Raw genomic sequence first — 7282 nt, forward strand, 5'->3', positions numbered from 1 at the left:
CGCTCCTTCCTACGACAACCGTGACAATTATAAGTGAAATAATCTGTCTGTAATCAATTGTTGGAAAAATTACTTGTGTCATGCACAAAGTAGATGTCCTAACCGATTTGCCAAAACTATAGTTTCTTAACAAGAAATTTGAGTAGTCGTTGAAAAACAAATTTTAATGACTCCAATCTAAGTGTATGTAAACTTCTGACTTCAACTGTATGTAAACAGCTACAAAGAATACAGATGAACTCTCTCGGTAGGTAGTGTGGTTGTAACGTCTGCTTCCAACTGACACTCTCAAACATGTCGATCCCCTGAACGCAGCCCACTTTCCAGCTCACACTCTCAAACACATAGATCCCCTGAACGCAGCTCACTTTCCAGCCTTTTGCCTATTCCCTGCCTGTACTTTAGCCTATCGGATTTCCTGTTATCAACCTATTGCCTGATCTAGAGACGACGTTACTAGCCTTTTCCCTGCCTGTACTGTTGCCTTTTTGGACCCCCTGTGTATGACCTTCTGCCTGCCCCTGGACCAAGCTACCTGCCGCCTCCTGTGGTCCTTTACAATAAACACTTGCTGCGCCCTGCACTTCCGCTCTCTGTCTCCCATCGTGTTCCTTACAGTGGTCGACAGCTTATCATGAGAAACTCTACCTCAGGCGAGCAATAGCTCGAGACTTCCTTAGATATCGTGTACCAGAAGTTGTTTATAAAAATACATAGACTGCTGCCCCTTGTATTACTAGACGCCGCTGTTCTATCCTGCCGGTACATCGTAGTATGTTGATGTTGTTGTTGTTCAGCCATGACTCCGCGAAGCATGAGATGTTACAGTTTTTAATGTCCCGTTGGTAATTTAACCTGTTGTGGTATAGGGGCAGTATTTTCACGTCCGGATAAAAAACGTACCCGATTTAATCTGGTTACTACTCCTGCCCAGAAACTAGAATATGCATATAATATATAATTAGTAGATTTGGATAGAAACCACTCTAAAGTTTCTAAAACTGTTTGAATGGCGTCTGTGAGCATAACATAACTCATATGGCAGGCCAAAACCTGAGAAGATTCCATGCAGGAAGTGCCCTGTCTGACGATTTGTTGTCCTTCTGTTGCATCTCTATCGACATTACAGCATCTGTGCTGTAACGTGACACTTTCTAAGGCTTCCATTTGCTCTCTAAAGCCACCAGAAAGTGGAATGGGGTGTCTGCTGTCTCTGGGCAAAGCACAGTAGCAGAGTTTGTAAGTGGTCAGCCTGGGGACAGTGAGACTGAGATGCGCGTTCACAAGACTTCTCCATTTTTTTCTTTCAGCCTTTGAATGAATACAACGTTGCCCGGTTGGAATATTATTGCTATTTTACGAGAAAAGTAGCATAAAAATTCATTTTAAACAGTGTTTTACATGCTTCTAAGTACGGTAATGGAATATTTTGAATTTTTTTGTCACAAAATGAGCTCGCGCGTTACCCTTCATATAGTGACCTGAACGCACTTACAAAACGGTGGTATTTGGATATAACTATGGATTATTTGGAACCAAAACAACATTTGTTGTTGAAGTAGAAGTCCTCGGAGTGCATTCTGACGAAGAACAGCAAAGGTAATCCAAATTTTCTAATAATAATTCTGAATTTAGGTTGTCCCAAACTTGGTGGGTGTCAAATTAGCTAGCCGTGATGGCCGAGCTATCTACTCAGAATATTGCAAAATGTGCTTTCGCCGAAAAGCTATTTTAAAATCGGACATAACGATTGCATAAAAGAGTTCTGTATCTATAATTCTTAAAATAATTGTTATGTATTTTCTCAACGTTTATCGTGAGTAATTTAGTAAATTCACCGGAGGTTTTCGGTGGGTATGCTAGTTCTGAACATCACATGCTAATGTAAAAAGCTGGTTTTTGATATAAATATGAACTTGATTGAACAAAACATGCATGTATTGTATAACATAATGTCCTAGGAGTGTCATCTGATGAAAATCATCAAAGGTTAGTGCTGCATTTAGCTGTGTGTTGGGTATTTGTGATGCATGCTAGTTGCTTGGAAATGGCTGTGTGTTTTTTTGTGTCTATGTACTCTACTAACATAATCTAATGTTTTGCTTTCGCTGTAAAGCCTTTTTGAAATCGGACAACGTGCTTCGATTCAGGAGAAGGGTATATATAAAATGCTGTAAAATAGTCCTATGTTTGAGAACTTTGAATTATGACATTTTGTGGTTTTAAATTTGGTGCTCTGATTTACATTTACATTTACATTTAAGTCATTTAGCAGATGCTCTTATCCAGAGCGACTTACAAATTGGTGCATTCACCTTATGATATCCAGTGTACAACCACTTTACAATAGTGCATCTAAATCTTTTAAGGGGGGAAGGGGGGTTAGAAGGATTACTTTATCCTATCCTAGGTATTCCTTAAAGAGGTGGGGTTTCAGGTGTCTCCGGAAGGTGGTGATTGACTCCGCTGTCCTGGCGTCGTGAGGGAGCTTGTTCCACCATTGGGGTGCCAGAGCAGCGAACAGTTTTGACTGGGCTGAGCGGGAACTGTGCTTCCTCAGAGGTAGGGGGGCCAGCAGGCCAGAGGTGGATGAACGCAGTGCCCTTGTTTGGGTGTAGGGCCTGATCAGAGCCTGAAGGTATGGAGGTGCCGTTCCCTTCACAGCTCCGTAGGCAATCACCATGGTCTTGTAGCGGATGCGAGCTTCAACTGGAAGCCAGTGGAGAGAGCGGAGGAGCGGGGTGACGTGAGAGAACTTGGGAAGGTTGAACACCAGACGGGCTGCGGCGTTCTGGATGAGTTGTAGGGGTTTAATGGCACAGGCAGGGAGCCCAGCCAACAGCGAGTTGCAGTAATCCAGACGGGAGATGACAAGTGCCTGGATTAGGACCTGCGCCGCTTCCTGTGTGAGGCAGGGTCGTACTCTGCGAATGTTGTAGAGCATGAACCTACAGGATCGGGTCACCGCCTTGATGTTAGTGGAGAAAGACAGGGTGTTGTCCAGGATCACGCCAAGGTTCTTAGCACTCTGGGAGATTTGTCACTGGCTGTTGAATAGTGTGGGACGATTTCGTCCCACCTCCCCTAGAGAGGTTAATCTTCCGCGTAACTCGTCGATTTCATTGTCCAAAGATTGCACATCTACTAACAGAATGGAGGGAAGTGTTTTTTGTTGTTGATCACCTGCGAATTCTCAGAAGGCAGCCGGACCTTCGGCCCCTCTTTTTCCGCCTCCTCTTCACGCAGATCACGGGGATCGGGGCCTGTTCCCGAGGAAGCAGCGTATCCGTCGGGATCGTCAGAGTCGTGAATGGAAAAAGAAGATTCTGCTAGTCCGTGGTGAATAAATCGCAGTCCTGATGTCTAGAAGTTATTTTCGGTCATAAGAGACAGTAGAGACAACATTATGTACAAAATAAAAAATAAAACATAGGTACAAACAACACAAATAAGCAAACAAAAAAACACAAACGTCTGCCATCTTCTCCGGTGCCATCATACATCAAGCTGGACTTGGTATTTTACCAAATAGGGCACTCTTCTGAATGCCACCGCTACCTTGTCACAACACAAATGATTGGCTCAAACTTATTAACAAGGAAATAAATTCCACAAATTAACTTTTAACAAGGCACACATGCTCATTGAAATGCATTCCAGGTGACTACCTCATGAAGCTGGTTGAGAGATAGCCACCCTTTGCCGCCTTTGGCAATTTGAAGAATCTCAATTCTAAAATCTATTTAGATTTGTTTTACACCTTTTTGGTTACTACATGATTCCATATGTGTCATTTCATATTTTTGATGTCTTTACTATTATTAAACAATGTATCGAATCAGGAAAACAATTGATTGCTGGTGTATATAGCTTTAAGGTGACACAACTCTCCTGGCTGAGGATCCAAGGCCTCAGATCAGCTTGGCAAATGGCTGACGATGACCAGACCTCTCTCACCCACATAAGAGAAGAGGGGGAGTGCGGTGCCGAATAAAACACCGGCCCAGCCGAATCTCTCTCTTGTTCTAAAGTATTGGTAAAGGAATGTTCCTTTGTCTACAGAAGACCTTTTCCCACCAAAACTTTAACGCCCGAATAGTAAGCACTGGAGCTATATTTATAACATCTGAATGTTTGGAATGGTCAGTGGGGATCTAAAGAATAATCATGTCACATGTTTTATTATTTTGTGATGTTATTAAGAATGGTATCAAGGAAATCAGCTTCAGTGATTTTTTGCAGTTCGTTCCAGTCATTGGCAGCAGAGAACTGGAAGGAAATGCGGCCAAAGGAAGAATTGGCTTTGGGGGTGACCAGTGAGATATACCAGCTGGAGCGTGTGCTATGGGTGGGTGCTGCTATGGTGACCAGTGAGCTGAGACAAGGCGGGGCTTTACCTAGCAGAGACTTGTAGATGACCTGGAGCCAGTGGGTTTTGCGATGAGTATGAAGCGAGGGCCAGCCAACGAGAGCGTACAGGTCGCAGTGGTGGGTAGTATATGGGGCTTTGGTGACAAAACGGATGGCACTGTGATAGACTGCATCCAATTTGTTGAGTAGAGTGTTGGAGGCTATTTTGTAAATTACATGGCCGAAGTCGAGGATCGGTAGGATGGTCAGTTTTACGAGGGTATGTTTGGCAGCATAAGAGAAGGATGCTTTGTTGCGAAATAGGAAGCCGATTGTAGATTTAATTTTGGATTGGAGATGCTTAATGTGAGTCTGGAAGGAGAGTTTACAGTCTAACCAGACACCTAGGTAATTGTAGTTGTCCACATATTCTAAGTCAGATCCGTCCAGAGTAGTGATGCTGGACGGGCGGGCAGGTGCAAGCAGCGATCGGTTGAAGAGCATGCATTTAGTTTTACTTGCATTTCAGAGCAGTTGGAGAGTTGTATGGCATTGAAGCTCGTCTGGAGGTCAGTTAAAACTTCTCTAGGGTATGTGGAACGGTAGCGTCCCAACTCGCCAACAGCCAGTGAAATAGCAGAGTGCCAAATTCAAAACAACAAAACTCTCATAATTCAAATTTCTCACACATACAAGTATTATACACCATTTGAAATAATAGTTTTTCAACTTTTAAGCTGAACATTCTGATATGTTCCATCAGCCTTATGAACTGATACAGCATATACCACCACTTTACTACTTTGATACATATCAGTTGGGATTAAGAATTGAGTACACGAAATGTCCACTGAAAACAAAGTGGTATACTTTAGTATAGCCTCCATTACACCACTGACTGTACGATTTGAGAAGGGCGCTCCTCCCTCACTTCTTTTGTCATTTCACATCACCTTCCGAATGACTGGTGCACCGCCGCTCAGGTTAATTGAACTCCCTCATAGGCTGCATTTACAAAATATTATTTTTTTTCACTAATTCGTCTTTTGACCCATCAGCTCTAAAAAGATCTGTTGTGAAAAGATCTGATGCGATTGGTCAAAAGGCCAATACGTGGAAAAAAGATTAGAATTGGACGGCCTGTGTAACACAGCCATAGGCAACATTCTGCAGCAAAGGTGAGGCGACGCAACAACCAATGGATGCGTGCCACATCATCAACTGTGTCATCCACTGACATATGATGTGGTTAGCTGATACTTAAAAGACCTATCAAGGTGATGTAGATCTGTCAGACGTCAGCAACTTCTAAGCTTTGGAAAGCGGCCGAAGTCTGTCTGGCCTCAACCACAAACTCCCTCATAGTCTGTTTGGTCCCAGCCACACAGGCTGTGTTTAAACATGCAGCCCATTTCTGACCTTCTGCCCCGCATTACTGGCATAACAGCTGATCTGATTGGTGAAAAGACAAATTACTGGGGAATAAATAAGTATTGGGCTGCAACAGATGCTTGAACATGTATGAAATTGAATATGCATTCATCAATTGTCTGTTTTCAATTAAAATGTTGAACTGAATTTGGTGTGTTTTTTTGTAGTACAATCATCTCTGTTGTTCACCATATGTCAACGGATGGCTTCTGTTGAAAAACAATTGGCTCAATCCGGAATGGGTGGGAATGGGTGAGGTCACTCTTTAAAACCATTGGATTGGTCCATGATGTGCAAACTCCACCCTCCAGCACACCAGCTGAATGAAATCAAGAGCACCTAATCGCAATTGGGAAATTTAACCAATTGCAATGAAGTTCATTGGCTGACAGCTGTACAGCTGGTTAGAAGGGTCTGGGATTCCTTTATAAGGATCAACCAAAAACAGCTGTAAGATATAGTAACAGGGATACTGTGGTAGGGTGTCTGTCTTCTATTAATACTGCATATTGTTGTGGTTTTGATCACTGAAATGGCTGTGACTTTTGGACTCTCTTTGAGGTTAGTGTTTCATTATATTCATCTGATTGGTTTACCTTGTCTTAAAGTTTTCACTGGTTATTTGTGTTTAACTGTCTGAATGTTTTGTAGTGTTTCTTGGATTTGTTGCCTGCTAATTGGAGGGATAACGTGTTTTACCCTTCAAGGTGCGTTTGGTTTCCACTAATTCAGCTCAAATCAGTCTAGTTCCAATAGTATAAGGCTAGCCTTTTACATAATGTTGTTCTTTGTTTCCTAGATAATGCTTATGGGCATCCTGCCTACACTGAACCAGAATCAACTGGATCCCAAGCAAGTGTGGTGTCTGGTCCAAATGCTAAAGCTAATGGCCGCAATACCCCAGCTAGTGTGACGTTGTGTCGCAATGCCTCAGCAGAAGCGACCGGCCCCCGCGCCTCAGCAGAAGCGACCGGCCCCCGCGCCTCAGCAGAAGCGACCGGCCCCCGCGCCTCAGCAGAAGCGACCGGCCCCCGCGCCTCAGCAGAAGCGACCGGCCCCCGCGCCTCAGCAGAAGCGACCGGCCCCCGCGCCTCAGCAGAAGCGACCGGCCCCCGCGCCTCAGCAGAAGCGACAAGCCTTGAACAGACGGCCCGACCCCTCAACAAGCTAGATAGGGAGATCATAATTTGGTTTGCCCAACTCCTTAATCGTCTTTCCCCTGTTACTGTGCCTCCATTTGAAGAAAAGGGCAAAGGTAACTGAGGTGAGGAAATGTGCAACCTAATGCACTTTGAAATGAGGATCTTGCGCATCATCATGCAAAAATGTTTACAGGGGTGGATGCTACATTGGTATAAGTTTTTATAACCATACAACTAAAATTGACATCTGATTTGGTGACATTGCTGACACTTTGGTTCTACGGTCATGCTTTTGATTTGGCCTTGTGTTCCTGCTACTCTTGCATGGTTTGATCAATAAACAATTTGATTCTCAAAAT

General features: G+C 43.7%; 1 long non-coding RNA gene across 1 annotated transcript; it reads left to right on the plus strand.

The window, feature by feature from the left end:
* The first annotated feature begins 6234 nt into the window (after positions 1 to 6234).
* On the plus strand, positions 6235 to 6784 carry LOC106608264 (uncharacterized). Its single transcript, XR_006770348.1, has 3 exons — positions 6235 to 6342; positions 6433 to 6488; positions 6581 to 6784. It is a non-coding gene; the product is annotated as an uncharacterized lncRNA (long non-coding RNA).
* The last annotated feature ends 498 nt before the right edge of the window (positions 6785 to 7282 follow it).

Source organism: Salmo salar, chromosome ssa06, assembly GCF_905237065.1.
Source record: "Salmo salar chromosome ssa06, Ssal_v3.1, whole genome shotgun sequence".
NCBI lineage: Eukaryota > Metazoa > Chordata > Actinopteri > Salmoniformes > Salmonidae > Salmo > Salmo salar.